A 17,824-nucleotide genomic window follows, 5' to 3' on the forward strand; every position below is an offset into this window, starting at 1 on the left:
ATTGTATAAATATATAGTTAGTTTAGTAGAGGTAAATAAAGAAATTGTAATGAGGAAAAAATACTAAACAGATTGTCTATGAGGAGGTATTAACATGTCCACATATGGATTAATCAAATAAAAAGGCAAAACTCTTCTGCTTAATCTAGGGGAGAAATAGTAATATAGGGTAGTTGACCAGACAGAGAGGTGTATGCAGATGAAAGTTAGTATCTGAAGTGAAATAATATATAGTTAATCTGTGGGAGTTTTAATGAAAATGTTAGTTAAAGTGTAAGGGAGAGGCATTAGAATAAGTTAGCCAGGTGCTAGGCAGTTGCATATCCAATAGTTATTTAGGTAGGATCTAAGCTAAAGGTGGTTTTGCTAGATTGAACCCTAATTTTAGGTGGTAGGGTGTTCCAAGTCTTGGCAATGTTACTAGAATAAAAAGAGCCATCAGAGCTGTAATGGCTTTTGGAGATTGCAATTAGAGCCTTTTTAGTAGATCTTAGCTCTCAGTAATTGGAGTAGAGGGTGATCAGGTCTTGTAAGAATGGAGTTTTGTTGGGATAGTACAGTATTTGGTGAATTAGAATAAGTTGGTTTAGGGCTAAGGTGTCTTGAAGTTCCAGCCAGGAAAGTTGTTTTAGGGCTTGACAGTGATGAGTTTGATAGGAGGAGTTTGTGGCAAATGTTGCTATTTTATTGTAGCATGCAGATAGTTTTTTTTTTAAATCACTCTTGTTTAGATTAATTAGGACAGGAGAGGCATACATTAAAGTTGAGAGAAGATAGGTTCGAGCTAAGATGACTTTACTGTTATTGGTTTGGAAGTTTTTACATCTGTAAAGAATACCTAGTTTTTTGTGGACTTTGATTATCGTTAGAGGTATATGTTTATCATATTTCATGTTGTGGTCAATGATGACACCTAGTAATTTGGTTTGTGTGACAGGAGAGATAGAGGTAGTATCTGATGGAAAAATAGTGAATGGGGTAATAAGTACTGTTGCTTTGGAGAGATGAAAGAGCATAAGTTGGGTCTTTTTAGGATTTAGTATTAGCTAAGAGTTTGATAGCCAGGTTTCAATGGATGTAAATGTTTCCTGGGTCTTGGTATGTAGCTGTTGGGGGGCAGAGCAGATTTGGGTGCAATCAGCATATTGAACCAAGTTTGCTAGAGTGGTGGCTTTGTGAAGGTTATTTGTGAATATAGTGAAAGGTAAGGGTCCTAGAACTGATCCTTGGGATACTCAAAGTTTTATGGGAATAAATGGGGAAAAGGAGTCTTTCCACTGAATGGCTTGTTGGCACTGAGAGAGGTATTCTTGGAGCCATAATAGTGTGGGAGAAGTTAATTTTAATTCTGAGAGTACTGTTACCAGTTTTGTATGGGAGACTGTATCAAATGCTTTTAATAGGTCAAGGAATACTGCAAAAACTAGTTGGCCATTGTTGCATTGCATATTTACTAAGTTACTAAATTTGATGAGTGCAGTGGTAGTACTATGGTTGGGGCAGAATCCATGTTGAGTTTTGACAATGAGATTTTTGGAGAGAAGATGTGTTAGGACCTGGGTGTGGATACATTTCTCAAGAATTTTTGCCAGTGGGGATAGTATAGCTATAGGGTGAAAGTTAGGTCAGTGGAATTGCCATCTTTGTATACTGGTATAATGTGGAAGATTTTTTTTCCAGAGAAGTGGCACCTTTTGTTCAGAGATTGATCTGCTAATCATTATTGAGATTGAGTAGGATATGGCTTTGGCAGCTATTTCAAGGATTTTGGCAGGTAGTTTGTCTTCTGAAAGGGAGGTGGATTTAAGTTTGGTTAGGTGTCTATAAAAGGTGAAGCAGTTAGGGTTACTTGATGGGTTATATAGTATACTGGGAGTTGTGGAAGGTGGGTCTGTTGACAATGCCGGTATAGAGTTGGTAGTGAACTTATTGAATTGAGTTGCTGTGTTTACAGAGGTAGTATCTATGTTAGGATGTGGAGTTTCTGATTTGCCTGGTTGGAGAATATTGTTTATAGCAGCCCAGAACATTTGTGGGTTGACATTGTGCTTAGATTAAATTTCATTATAGTATTTATTTTGTCAACTCTGATTTGCTTTTCTCAGTTCTAAAAATATTTGCCTATTAGGAATAGTTTTGTTTTGTGCCAGGTATTCCATGCTTTGTCTCATAAATTGTTTAGTGTTCTTGATAAGCCACAGGGTATAGATGGTTTTAATGCAGATTTGTCTTGGAGGGGGAGCAAGTTGGTTGAGAATGCTTAAGAAGATAGAGTTGAAGTACTCAACTGCTTTGCATAAAGAAAGTGTTAAAATGGGAGACCACTTAGAGAGATTAAAGGCTGTATTGAGGTTGTCAGCCATGAAGTTCTTAAAAGTGTTCTTAAAATGTGTGGGTACATTAAATGGAAATAATATAATATGCAGTTGTGAACAAATGAAGGGGAGGTTGGGTTGGATGTTAATAAACAGAACTTGTGAATTGTGTACTGTTTATTTACAATTCCAACCTTGACAAAATTACATCTAATACTTTGTAAGTCTAACCTGACACACCCACTGAATCTACAGCAGTCTGTATTGCTGTTGTGTTTTCCTTCTCCTTACCAATAATCATTCACAGTTGTAATCAATTAAAAACAATCACTGTGGAGTGCCTGCACCATGTTTGCATCATCTACATGGAACCAAGGATTTGGGATTCAGCAATTCTAATGAAGTCACACCTTGTTTGCATCTTCACCATGCTGACAGCCCTGAATCTACACCTTAAAAAGGCAGCTGTGTAGCCAAGGAAACTGAAGGTGACAGACTTGTTTGACTTGTTTATATGGAGAATACAGAAAAAAGACTACTACTTTGGGATATATCTGCACAGAGGATTACTGAACTTGAGAAGGTATGCTTGCATTTTATCAGCTACATGCAGCATATGCTGAAATGTAATTAAGAAAAATCTGTTTTAGTTTATATATATATATATATATATATATATATATATATATATATATATATATATAATTGGCAATACTTTAACATGGACTGTTCTGTGTTAAATCTGTAGACATTTTTCAGGGACACTTAATTTGATAGCACTTTTAACATTTCAAGGATGGTTTGGTAGCAAGATGTGTCATTTGCCTGATCTTTCAGTGGTAGGGGAGCAAAAGGTACAGTTGTGTACACTTACCATAAATGTAGATGTTCAAGTATATTCACTGTTGCAGTCATCTCATTTGGGTTATCCTGCCAGGGGTAGCTCTCAGCTGGCCCAATTATCAGAGTCTTAGTATTTCTGCATCGGTTGCTGTTGCTCCAGGACTGACGTCAGGTCGTCAGTGATATAAAATCAGGCAGCCAACGCCATTACATCAGGTTTTCTTGCTCTAACTGTCAGGAGCTCCCAATAGGGAGTTAGGTTATGGTGGAAGAACATCACCAGTAGAAAGTAAATACCAAAAATTCCTTGTAAGGAGAGAGGGGGGGGGGTTGGAGGGATGGAAACCAGAACTGCAACAGTGAATACACTCGAACATCTACATTTATGGTAAGTGTACACAACTGTACTATGTTCTTCATGTTTCACTGTTGCAGTCATCACATTTGGTTTGATTCCCAAAGCTGAAGAAAAGGGTGGAGGCAGTAAAGAAGACTGGGGGCTGGCTAGGATGCCCTGCAGACTGCGGTGGCAAAGCCTGCCCTGGATTTGGAGAAGATAGGCAGGTGGTAATGCTTGGTGAAGGTATGAACAGATGTCCATGTTGCAACCTCCAGGATGTCCCTGGTGGGGATCCCTCTGAGAAAAGCTGCAAAGGTGGAGGTTTCTCTGGTGAAATGTGTCCTGACCCCCTTAGGCATGGTTTCCCGTGCCGTTTGTAGCAGAAATGGACTATCCATTTGGAAATTGCTTGTTTGGATATGGCCTTGCCCTCTGCTCCTGCAGCAAAGCTGACTAGCAATTAATCAGTTTTTCTAAAAGATTTAGTCCTGTCCAGGTAGAATCTGAGCTGTCTGTGCACATCTAGAAAGTACAGAATCCTTTCCCCCTTGTTTTGTGGTTAGTGAAAAAGGTGGTCAAATGAATGGATTGGTTAAGAGTCATACTGGACACCCCTTTAGGCATAAAAGTTGGGTTATTCCTGAAGGGGACCTTGTCAGCATGGAAAATGATGAAGGGCTCTACAGCCATAAGTGCTTATAGCTCAGATATTCTTCAAGCTGAAGTGATAGCCAGAAGCAAGGCTGTCTTCCAGAAGAGAAATTTTAACTCTGCTGAAGCTGCAGGTACAAAGGGGTGCAGGGTGAGCTTTTCCAACATAAAGTTAAGGTCCCAAGCTGGGGTAGGAGCTCTTCTAGGTGGCCTCAAGTTGTTAGCCCCTCTTAGGAACTGCTTGATGAGAGAGTGTGAGAAGAGAGGTGGCTTGGTGCTGAAATGAGCAGAGATGGCTGAGGCATGAATTTTAATAGAAGAGAAGAATATGCTCCTGTGTAGTAGGTCTGCCAGGTAATCCAGGATGAGAGGTAGGGAGGGCTGTGCCATTCTGGCTCCCTTAGCCTGGATACGGGTGCAAAACCTTTTCCACTTGTCAGCATAATATTTTCTGGTGCTGGGGCATCTGGTCTCATGTATAACACCTAGACCTTGTTTGCTTAGACTGGCAGATTGATGAGAGGTCAGAGAATAAGCCAGGCTGCCAGGTTGAGAGTCTGCAATTGGGGATGCATGAATTCTCCAATCCTCTGGGTCAGGAGTGTTGGGATCAGAGGTAGGTGCCATGATGGCAGGGGTGACAGGCTGTGCAACAGTGGGTACCAGTGCTGGCATGGCCAGTCTGGGGGCAATCAGGATTGCCCGTGTTATTTTCTCCCTTATTTTGAGCAGTACCCTTGAAATGAGTGGTAGAGGGGGAAATGCATCGACCAAGAGGTTTACCCACTGGAAGGATAGATCATCCACTTTCCTGGCCTTGCTGTGAGGTTCCCTGGTGCAGAATTTGCTGAGCTGACAATTGGAGTTGGAGACAAAGAGGTCGACCTTCGGGGTGCCCCATTTCTGGGTTACAAGTTTGAAGGTTCTGTGGTCTAGCTACCACTCATGTGGGTCTAGCAGGTTTCTGCTTAAGTTGTCTGCCAGAGAGTTTAGAGAGCCTGGCAGGAATTGTGCTAACAGGTGTAGGTGCATGGCTGAAGCCATGTGCCAAAGGGTCATGGCGAGCCTACACAGAGGATAAGAGTGAGTTCCTCCCTGCTTGTTGATACACCATATCACTGTGGTGTTGTCTGTTTTTATCAGTAGAGGCCCCGGGGTGAGTAGGGGTCTGAAATATGTCAGGGCATGCTGAACAGCTGTCATCTATTTTTGGTTGATGTGCAGATGTATTTGATTTCAGCTCCATTGGCCCTGAATGCACCTGCCATCCAGGTGAGCACCCCAAGCATAGTCTGATGCATCTGTGGTGAGGGTCTGGGTGGCTTGGGGTTATGAGAAGGGAAGTCCCTTGTGGTAGCATGCTGCTGCCCACCAAAGAAAATCTTTCCTTAGACAAGGTATCATTGGTATAAGAGTTTCCAGGTCTTAAGAGTGCTGTCACCAAAGGCTTTTTAGGTACCATTGTAGTTTCCTCATATGAAGTCTGGCATATGGAATGAGTAGAATGCAAGAGGCCATGAACCCTAGAGCTTGCAGAATTTCCCTTGCTAATAACTGGGACCTGGTGAATAGTTGAGAGAAGAAGGCTGTCAGGCAGGCTTGTTTTTCTGGAATAAGAAATGCCATCTGGGATGCTGTGTCCAGGCTTGCTCCCAGGAATACAATTTTTGTGTGGGAATTAGTTCTGATTTCTTTTTATTGATAGTATATCCCAGAGAGGTCAGCAGGTCCTTTACAAAGGTCAGGTGTTGTAGCAGACCTGACTGCCTGAATCAGGCAGTCATCTAAGTATGGGTAAATTTTAATATTTCTTTGTCTGCAAAAAGCAATGGCAGGAGCCAGATATTTTGTGAAAACTCTGAGAGCAGTAGATAAGCCAAAGTGAACCACAGAGAACTGAAAGTGCATTGATCCTGCCCTAAAATGTAGGTATTTCCTGCATGATTCCCTGATTGGGCTGTGTAGGTAGGCCTCTTTTATGTCTGGGGTGGTTAACCAAGCATTCTTGGAAAGCATAGGTAGAAGCTGCTGGTGGGTGAGCATTTTGAATTTTAGTATCACCAGAAAGGTGTTAAGAAAGGATAGATTGAGGATGGAGTGCTATGTGCCCTTTTTTCAGGCTACCAGAAAGAGTCTGGAGTAGAAACCTTGGCCTATCTGTTCTGCATGAACATGCTGTATTGCCCTCATGGAGAGCAGGGAAAGGACTTGCTTTTTGGCCTCTACCCACTGGTTTGGGGGAAGATCTGTGAACCTTTTTGGGGTTGGCAGAGTGTGGAAATAAAATTTGTATCCCAGGGACACTATGCTGAGGACCCAGTGGTCATTGGTAATAGTGGTCCAATTGCTTGCATGGAAGGAGAGTTTTCCTCCTAGGGGCATAAGCAGGTGGGCAAAGGGAGGGGGTGGAAGTGTAAATTCATTGTGAGTTCTTACCATAAGGGGTGGTTTGCACTTCCTGATTTTGAAGAGGAGGAACTCCATTGCTTAGATCTCTGCATTCCCTTGGGCTGTTGTCTGGGGGGGGTCTTCTTCCCCTGGGACTGGGGTGAGCTGGCCTAGAGGGGGCAGGAAAGGACCAGTGCTTGTAGGGGCAATGCCTACTGAACCTCAGTGGCTGGACCTGTAAGAAGTATTTGACTGTCTGCATAGATTTAGCTTTTTCTTCCATCTTTTTAAATACTTTTTCTGCCTTGGTGCCAAATAAGTTGCCTTTGTTCAAGGGTGTGTCCAATAATTTGGATTTGACATGGTCTGGCAAGGTCTGTTCCTTAAGCCAAGTATGCCTTCTAAGGAAAGAACCAGTGACTGTTGGCCTGCAAGATGCTTCTAGAGCATCAAAAACGCATTGTAAGATGTGCTTAGTTACTTGACTTGCAGAATGCATTAACTCTTGTAACTCTTTATTTTCTGCACAAGCAGAAAACAAAGATATTTTTGTTTGAGGAGTTCCATGGTATGTTGCTGATATTTCAGCATGTGGAACTGACAATTTAATGCTCTAATAGCAAGAGCAGCAGAGGTATATACTTTTTAACCCTATCTGTCTAATGCTTGTGAATCCCTATCTGAGGGGGGTGGGATTCTTAGCTGAAGTTCTTTGATTCTTTTAGGTCCTTGAGAGATGACCTCAGGGTCAGCAGTAGGATTTTTGATAAGAAATTTGTCAGGGACTCTATAATACATGTCAGGTTTCCTGGGAGCAGGAGGGAGGGTGTCAGGGGTCAGTCTGGATTCCATACAAATATCATCCACAACATCCAGGACAGGAGGAATGGCAGGAGGTCTGTGCTGTGGAAGATCTAAGAATTCCCCGAGTCTCTTTTTTGACTGAGGATAGTCCTGACATTCCCATTGGAAATGCTCCCTTAAAGTATGTAGAGTTTCCCCAAAGGAAAAGTCCTCGGGTGGAGAGGCTGAAGGGATGGATTCCTTTGCATCAGAATCTTCATAAGCAGAGAGAGGTTGCATATCTTCATATTCAGATGCATCAGAGTCATCGGACTCCTGTTCAGATAAAACTACTGAGGCAAGGAAGCAGGTGCCTGAGCTTGGGTCATCAGTTTTTTGAGTGTGGTTCGTACCATGGACCCTAGAAACTCAGTTGTTTTCGAAAGAACTGAAGATGCGAAAGAAGTCGTTGGTCTGTGACCAGTATCAGTAGTGCAAATTACTTCCTCGGAAGCCGGTGCCTGCTCATATGGCTCTGGACCCATCCAAGGTAGAGACATCCGCAGGATCCTTAGTCAAAGAAGAGTCTTGCAGCATACCAGACTCCAAAAGGGTCTCAGTAGTGGCCTGCGAATGCACAGAAGCAGACATCAGGGGATGCGAAAGCACCTCACTGAGGACCGGAGAACTGATGACTAGCTTAACAGAAGCATCGTCAGCAGTTTTAGACCTGTGTGGTCTGTCTCTGTCTTTATCCTTTTATTTTTTCTGAAGATTGGTAGTCGGATGGCTTACAGAAGCCATATCAGAGTTGAAGGACTGAGATCGAAAATATCTAGCTACAATAAGGGCACAATGATGTATAGTTCTGGTGTTGAACAAAGCACAAAAGCAACAGCAGGGGACATCGTGGTCTGGGCCAAAATAGGTGATGCAGTAAGAATGAAAGCCTCAGTGTGGTATTTGCTTTCCACAGGTGAGACAATTGTTAACTTTTTCTGACATCGGTTAGAGCAAGAAAAAAGGATCCCCAATGGGGTACTTAGCTTTAGAAGATTTCAACTTCAGTTTGGAAACAAAAACTCAGGTAGAAGCCAACCAGCACTCATGCGAATTGCTTCTGCTTCAGGCCCCTGAGCAAGAACGACTGATGTAATGGCATCTGCTGCCTGATTTTATAGCACTGACGACCTGAGATCAGTCCTGGAGTGAGAGCAACCGACGCAAAAATACTAAGCCTCTGGTATTTGGGCCAAATGAGGGCTACCCCTGGCAGGATAACCCAAATGTGATGACTGCAACAGTGAAACATGAAGAACATTTGCATAATTGTTATGGCACAAACACAGATATATTGTTATTGTTACTGTCCTTTTTTTGCATCCAACCTGTTTATATTTCGCATCTCTAGACTGTTTTATGTTTCTCCAGTGGGTTAATACTGAAATACTACTTTTTCTGTTTTGTCTGGGAACAGTTATTTTCTAGTTATATGATACTTAAGTGTATTATCCTTCTGTTGTCTTTTAACACACTAGGACTATACCACCCAGTCATCTCAATCCTCAAAAACCACCCTTCTCTGACACTGAGAATCAGGTCATTGTTGTAGCTTTTAGGTGGCATGGTGCCTTTCTTCTTGAGAGAGGATGTGGAGGTATGTCAGGTAGAATGCAAATTTACCAGCAGATCATTGCAGATATTATTGCAGTGGGCAACCACAGCAAGACATATGACCAGGTACACTATAGTGCCAGTGACATGATCTCATCTGCAAGGAGGAGAGCACTTGCAGTGGCCAGTAATCAGATAGGTACCAGCGGGGCAGCTATAAAGCCACCACTAACAGCAAATGAAGAGTTTTGTCAGGGATCCAGATAGCTTCCAAGAAAGTGCAGAACAGTATGTATTTGACATTGCTGTTTCAGGGAGAAAAAGCATGTCCCAAGAGGAGCTTCCAGGTAGGCATTTGTATCTCAATTGTTAAATACTGATGTATCGTAAAAAAATGTAAAATTAATATGTTAGTTCTGTTTCACAAGAATTTTTTGGGGGCAGGTTAAAGATTGCTAGAGTTAACAACTCACTCTGATTGTTTATACATAGGCTTAGGTTGGACTTACCATCCCAGTTCTTGTTGAAAGTATAGTTAATGGACGTATAAAGGGGCAAAAGTGTTGCCCCCAGTGTTACTGTTAATTGTGATGATGTTGTCCTTAACTTTTGCTTAATTTTTTTTCCAGGACCAGCTGTCATATGGTAAGCCAAACATTTTTAAGTCAGTACTGATGAGCAATTCAAAGAAATATTTTACTGTGTGATGCTGATGTCAGGACTGCTGTGTGTATTGCTCTACTGTCTAATAGTGGTACCACTGTTATTTTCTTGGCATATAGTGGAATATAGCAGTGTAGGTATTAACTGATCATGCGTTTATTGCTTATAATCACAGGTGATCCTGACAGTGGAAGTGTGGGACTTCTACTACCTGATGTCAGAGTATCAGCAGACTCTGATGATGATAGTGGCCAAACAGAGGCACAGTCGGGGGCTACAGAGGTTGAATCTGACACTAAGGTTGACATACAGCCATCCCCTGAAATTCCATCAGACACAGCCAGTAGGCCTATACTTACCCATTCCAGTGAGCCCTCGGATATTTGACAGGTGGAAGGTGAGACAATCATTCAGAGAAGTGTGGTGTCTATGGCTTGAGTGCCTGTTGACTCTGGTCATAGCCAAAGTGTAGGTGAGGTGCCATGCAGGAAGGTTATTAGGGGTGCTCCAAGGAGGCTTGCTCTCAGATATTGGACAGGTAGAAGGTGAGACAATCATTCAGGGAAATGTGGTTGCTGTGGCTTCAGTGCCTGTTGACTCTGGCCATAGCCAAAGTGTAGGCAAGGTGCCATGCAGGAAGGTTGTTAGGGGTGCTTAGAGGAAGCCTACTGTCCATTCTCCACCTGATCCAGGAGTCTCTTCACATGCCACTTAATATATGTTTAGGGCTGTCATGAAGGTACAGACACATTCCTATTGGTGCTCCAGAGAAATGCTGAGGGTTGTAGATGTGGCACAGGCTGACATGTGTGACTGCCTGCACCGAGTTGCCAATTCAAAGGAGCAGATGAATGACACATTGGAACAAGTGGTGTTTGTGATGGAACATCTGCTGGGAGAGGATTGCATCCTCATAGGCATATGTCAGCCACATGATCTGCTGTTAGCCAATATGGCTGTGCCCAATCATGCTCCCATAGTGGGAGCATTTCCACTGCTCCATCAGTGGGTGAGCTGTCTACACCCAGACATGGCAGGCCATGGGGTCATGCTCCTAGGCACCCTTGTGAGGGGAGCTCATCCAGCAGACATCAGTCACATTCAGGTAGGAGGAGTGCATCTGACCATGGGAGTGGATGCACTAGTGCAATTGCTGGCAGAGCCAGTTCTCATGGTCGGGGATGACAATGATGAACTGCCACCTCTACCATGCATGGCTCATACCTGTCTGACATACCAAGATGTAGAACTAGCACAGTGCTTGGCTGTGTTCCTGCAAAAACTCAGACATCAACTTCACCTGGAGGACCTATACAGATACACACACAACAGTTACATGATTCAGCTGTGCAGCCTAAAACTCAATTTGTCTCACTGGCCATTTATTGTTTTATCCAAATGTCTGCCTTCTTCTCTTTCTTACACATACTCACCAACCTTTTGTGTCAGCCTAGGCTTCCTGTCCCCCCTCAACACCTTGGGCAAGTGATGATAACTATGCTATATCCCTGTTTTCTATCTTTTGGATTTAGGGATATATAACCTTTGAGTCAGACGCATCAATTAACTAATTAACAATTATCTAATAAACATTTTAAGTGCACAGTTACAAAATAATTTACTATATTCATTCCTTGTTAATTAGTTAATGGATGTGGGTTTACATGGTATAAAAAGTGGATGATTTTTGTATAATGTATCCTTAAAGGTGAAAGGCAGAGGTACTAGACAAATTTTGGTGCTAGTAAAAAATCCATCTACAACTGCTGCTGTTGGTGTTTTTTCTTTAGTGTATCTCTGTCCACCCTGTAGTGCTCTACAATTTTCACACCATGTAGATAGTGATAAGTTATCTGGGGTCTGAAAACTCTTCTCCCTCTTGGCCTTGGTCTACTAGCAACAGCAGTAGCATCGACTTCAGCTTGTTGCACATACACATTAATTAAAGCAACAGCAGTCCCTAACAATGATTCTGTGTAGACTCCTTACTGTAGATGTATTTCAAAATGTTTTGGAATTCACAGATAAAACCAGCAGTGAGTCTATACAGTTGCTTTATAACTTGTTGAATAGCTCCTCCATCTTGGATTGGTTGATTAGCATGCAGTTCAGCTGATTATGCTGTAATTAGCATGTCACAGTGTTTATCTTGTTTGCGCAGCTGTGCAGAACTGCTTACTGAATCCAAAACACTGCGCACAGTGAAAAACGGACCATGTAGGCTTTATTGAACCTATCAGGCTGTTTTTTGAGGCATGCCTTGATCTTCATAGCATAGGCATTTAACAATAGTAATTTATTTATTTTAGAATAATAACAAACCAGTGAGTCAAAAAATTCACTAGAAATGAGAGACTGTTCTTAGTTTCCAGTTATTACCAGAACTTGTACATAGTTATATATGCCTTTTTGAGTACTTTGAAATGTGCTTTCAAAGTTTTGAGTTCATTTATTTTAATTTGTTTTTCCTTTTCCTTGAACTGCCTCAATTTTTCCTCCTTTTGTATCTGTTCCTCTTTCCAAGGTACATTCTATAACAAATAACATTACTTTAAGTGAATGCGGATGTCACTTTTGTCTATATATTCTAACTTTAAATCAGCTTCAGTAGCTCCAATATCAGATGCATATCTATTTCCTGGAAAACGGAGATGCTCTTTGTCACAGATGATTTCTTCATCCAGTAAGATGTGACTTTTAGGTACTGTGCTTATAGCTGAGCTCCACTTCACTGAAACAGAAACCATCGACTAGTTTATTGATTCCCATGTTTTGTCAAACTAAAGCTATTTAATATAATGAGATCTTAGAACTACAGGGGTGACAAAGTGCTTCCTACCTATAAAGTTGTGCAGTTCCAGTGTTAGCATATTTACAATATCAAGATTTGGCGTGGTGCAGCCCCCATGTGAGTGGTAAAGAGGGCAGTCATGCCTTTCCCTTTTTTATTGTCATATATGTACATATATGTCACCCTTAGCTGAACATGAAAATGTGGCAAGACAATAAAAATTCACAGTAGTCATACATTTAGTGACATATTGTAAGACATCATCACTGACATGCACTCTTGAGTTAGTCTCATGTCTAGTAAAGTTGAACAGAACTGAAAATATTATTCACAGACATTTCAGCAGTAACTTTCAAATTCTTTTACTTGAAGTAAAGGTTTGAATATACTGCACCTCGCAGTATTGTATAAATACAACAGCTATTATATATTTCTAAGAGATGCTAATTTAGCAGCTGCTATGTTCACACAAATAACAGCATTCATTTAAAGTAATGTTATTTATTTGTTATAGAATGTGTCAGAAAAAGGAGCACATAGAAGAGAGGAAACAATAATGGTAGTTCAAAGAAAAGGAAAAAGATGATATGTGAGAGTATTGTAACGGTTATTATTAGAAATGATTCTTTCACCAGGTACTGTATGGTCAGTATGTTTACTTTATTGTTTGCGGTTAAAAACAAAACATATGCATGTCATAACATTGTGCTATGTCTTAATATTCCGTATAGTGGGCTGTGCTGTTTCTTTAGGTACATCATGCATTACACCTTGAGTCTGACATTTATATTTCCATACTTCGGTACTGTAAAGCCATTTTTTTTATTTTAAAACTTCAGTTTATTTAGAATTATGCATCCTGTTTTAGTGGTACTGTACTTGCACAGATACATTTATTTGTTTCTAAACTTTCTTTATGATAACCTTGTGTCATATAGTACTTATTATAACTGCAATACTTTACATAACAAATCAAAAAACAGGCATTATTGACGAAAGATAGTGCTAGTTTTTGCAATGTGCTGGTAGTTAAACCTGTTGTCCTTATGTAGTATATGTAGAGAGGTTATAGTATGTCTGAATCTGCCTCTAATAGAAGCACTAAACCATTTGAAGATGTCAGTTCACCATCAATTTCTTCACTTTCTTAATAAAACACTGTTTTCATCAAATATTACATTTCATGGTTGAAAGTTCTTCAAATATTTTCTCAAAAAAATGCTTATGATTTATGAATAGATTATTTTATCTTGAGTTTGAGCTGCAAAGTATCTGGGTTGCACGTTCTTCCTAAGTGCAGCTGTGGATAACATGAGTCTCCATGTTAAATTCTGACATTTTCTGACATTCAGTACTCCTGTAGTTTGGCAACTGTGTCACTTCCCTGACATAGGAGCATCTCTGTATAAGCTGCATTTCTTTTAATGTGTTACTAGTTTAATACTTTTTCTCTAGAATCATCAGACTAGTAGACATAGGCAACCTGGACTTCTCTCTATGACCAGTTAGTAATTACTTTGCAGAATATCTAACCAATAACACTAACATTATTATATTATGATTCTCCCATAGGGCACTATAGTGGTCTACAGTATTATATTGTGCCTTACTATTAAGCTTTCAACAGTTTGCACATTTCACTGGTTATACTTTTGACTGAGCATATCCTAGGCTGGAAATAGGTACCAAACTCCCAGTTATAAACATGTCACAGATATGCATTTAAAATTATTGTACAATTTCAGTAATAGCACCAGGTATGCATTTTCTTGTAAAAGAAATCGGTTCAGTGCTTTAAAGGTCACTCGACTCATAGTAGCAGAAAGTTTTGGGAATTCAGGAACTTTTGTGTGGTACTCGTATACAAATATATGTGGCACTAATGCTGGCAGGGATCTATACCAAGCTTAGCCTGTAGTCTGTTACTGTATATCACTGAAATGGTGTTTAGGGGTTGCTATGATGGATAGAGTTGGAGATAGCTATTAGAATATCATACATTTTTCTCAGGTGAAAACTCTGCTATTATATACTTTGAAGAAATTCACATGGAGATCAGAGACTTTGTTTGAAGCTACTTCAGTTCTGTCGCAGATAGACAGGATAAAAAGATTTTGACCTACTAGCACATATGCAGTCCCTTTAGAAAGGTGTTATAGCACTGTATGCATTGCACAGTAAACTATGACTTCCAACTCTGCACGCGTGCATGCGCACACACACACACACACACATATATATATATATATATATATATATATATATATATATATATATATATATATATATATATATATATATATATATATATATATGGGTCCACTTTGTAAATTTGAAATACTGAAATCTCGAATTTCAGTTTTTCGAACTTACAAAGCTGCATACTCACATTTTCGAAACCGGCAGAAGGGTAAAATTCAAACTACCGAAGCACGGATATTTTGAATGTCTGCTTCCCGTAGTGTAGTATTTGGATGTTTGGGTTTAATTTTGGTACGTTTGTGTGTGTAAGTATGTTGGTTAGGGGTTTAGTGTGTGTAAGTGTGCGTTGTGACTGTTTTGTGTGCGTTTGAGGGACTGTAAGATGTGTGTGTGTGAGTTTCGTTTGTGTTTCTGTTTGTGCAATCTCGGAGTTAGAATACATAAGTGGGGGGGCGGCGCAGCCCCCACATGGGTGGTGCAGGGGGGCTTACTCCCCTGCTTACATGTAGTTTAGATGAACTTGTTTGATTGTGGGGGGAGGGTTTGTGTATGTTTATGTGTGTACTGCATGTGTAGTGTAAGTGCGGGAATTTTAATTTCGCGGTTGTGTGTTTTCGAATTTGTGATTTGTTGGGATTTTGGCTTTGTGGTTTTGAAATACTGAAATTCAAGATTTCAGTATTTCAAAATTACAAAGTGGACCTATATATATATATATATATATATATATATATATATATATATATATATATATATATATATGTATATATATGTATATATATCTAAAATTAACCGCACTCAAAAAAAAATTGAACGAAGAGAAGAAATTTTAACTAAGAAATGAACTTTGTGACAATAAAAGCATTCAAAAAATAGTAAATCACACCAACAACTCTTGTAGAACTTTAGCGCTTTCGTCTTATTTATTATCAAGACTTCTTCAGAAAGACATGTTTCATAAGTGTTCATAACACTTATGAAACATGTCTTTCTGAAGAAGTCTTGATCATAAATAAGATGAAAGCGCTAAAGTTCGACAAGAGTTGTTGGTGTGATTTACTATTTTTTTGAACGCTTTTATTGTCACAAAGTTCATTTCTTAGTTCATATGTATATATATATATATATATATATATATATATATATATATATATATATATATATGTATGTATATATACACAAACACACACACACACACACACACACACACACACACACACACACACACACACACACACACACACACAAAATCGGGTGTGAGCTCACATACACACTCACACACACTCAGAAATACACACAAGATCTAGTCAGTAATTTATAGGGAAAAATTGTATGTCAATGATCTTAGAAAAAGCCCTGAGATGAAGCAACCTTTGAAATACAGGAATATATCAAGTCTCATATATATATATATATACATATGTGTGTGTGTGTGTGTGTGTGTGTGTGTGTGTGTGTGTGCGTGTGCACGTGCGCACACAAGCACAGACTTCTAAGGTCAAAAAAACACATTTTAAGATAATTTTCTAACCCTTTGCAACTGTAATAGTTCCGATACTGGTTCCTGGTTAACTGGAACACCAAACTGTTGATGTTTGGTACAACAGTCTTGCATGTAGAGAAAAAGATCAAAGTCAGACTGAAAACAGACTCATGGCTCTCATTTGATAGATCTTCACAATCACTGTTTTAACCTACACAATCAGGATTTAATTAATCTGAGAAGGCAATGCTCATTGCTATTGATGATCTAGGTTTCAGATGGTCAGAGTGTTCTTTATAGAATATCCCTGAGTAAGTCCTGTGAACTCAATGTGAAACTGGACCGCTCCTGTACATGTTACTACCCAGAATACATTAAGACTTGGTTTCATTACATCTATTCTGGTTCCAGTATATTTATTTAAATTATTCTGCAGATGTCTCCCCTGTGGTAAAATACAAAGCTGCTCTTTTCTCTAACAAGGAAAACAAAATTATGTCTTTATTTACAGGCATAGTTTCTCATGTTTTTCTCTTACTTGCACTCAGGGTTTACCTAAATCTCCTTGGCATCCCACCTGTGATAGGGTGCCCTAATGTCCTAGATGAATGAATTATTCTGTTTGCCAGCAGAGCAAAGTAGATTCCATCGTCAGTGACAGTATGTTGATGGAATACACGTGCAGTGAAAAGTCTTTTGGATTAATAATGGAATTTTGGAATATGACTTTAAGTATAAGAAAATTCTGCATGCTTCAAATATCACCATTATGGCTGCATTATTCATAAATAAATTTCTCCTACATTTGTCAAATCTGAAGTCACTGAAGCTTCAACAAATCAAAACAAACTGGCTACAGCTTTAGCATGATGAAACTTGCGTAAAAATAATTTTGTTGCCCCATAACTCCCATGCATTGATCTTCACCTTTTTGCATCCACCTTAGTTATATAAACTAACTTCCTGGTTTAATGACTGCTGTGAAAAGAGGAAAGCTCACACATAGTAAATCACCATAATCAAGAAATATAAATATAAGTTGCATCAATTTCCAATATGAAAATAACTACTGAGTTCAATATTACAGAACAGAATTCAATAAATTTAAACCTCATATACTTTTCACTTAACCAAATGAAGGGAAAATTGAATGGCCATACAAAATGAACATCCATTATTTTCCAGCATCTAACTGTGAATTTGCAATGGTTTGATGTTGCTTGTTTGGACATGTTCTGCTTCATTTGACATGATACACACATCTTACACATATAAGTGTGTATCACCTTGTATAAAATACATTTCAGCTCCCTTCAGTATTTGTTTTTGCTGGGATGGTTAATGGTCAACCTTACTTTACAAAAGTTAACAGTCATGGCAGTTTTGATCAGCTACTGTCATTTATTTATTTACTATTTGTTTACTGGGTAAGTGGACTTCTCTGTGGACCCTTTACAGCCACAACAAAAACACAAAGATCATAAAATGCATTGTGGACTTTCAATCAACAATATTATAAATAAAATGAGTACATAGCAAAATTCAAACATGGTAAGCTTGAATGCAAAGAGGGTAACATTAAAAGATCTAGTCATAGTGTGATGAAAAAATATATATACAAAATGCAAGTGGAGATATGCATAATATACAGTGCAATCATAAATATAATACATAAACTCATACATGTGAGATATTTGTATATACGATGCTACACTAAGAGGCTGAGAATAGTTCAAAGGAATTCCTAGTAT

The sequence above is a fragment of the Protopterus annectens genome, chromosome 4.part0 (assembly GCF_019279795.1).
Source record: "Protopterus annectens isolate FY-2018-M chromosome 4.part0, PAN1.0, whole genome shotgun sequence".
NCBI lineage: Eukaryota > Metazoa > Chordata > Ceratodontiformes > Protopteridae > Protopterus > Protopterus annectens.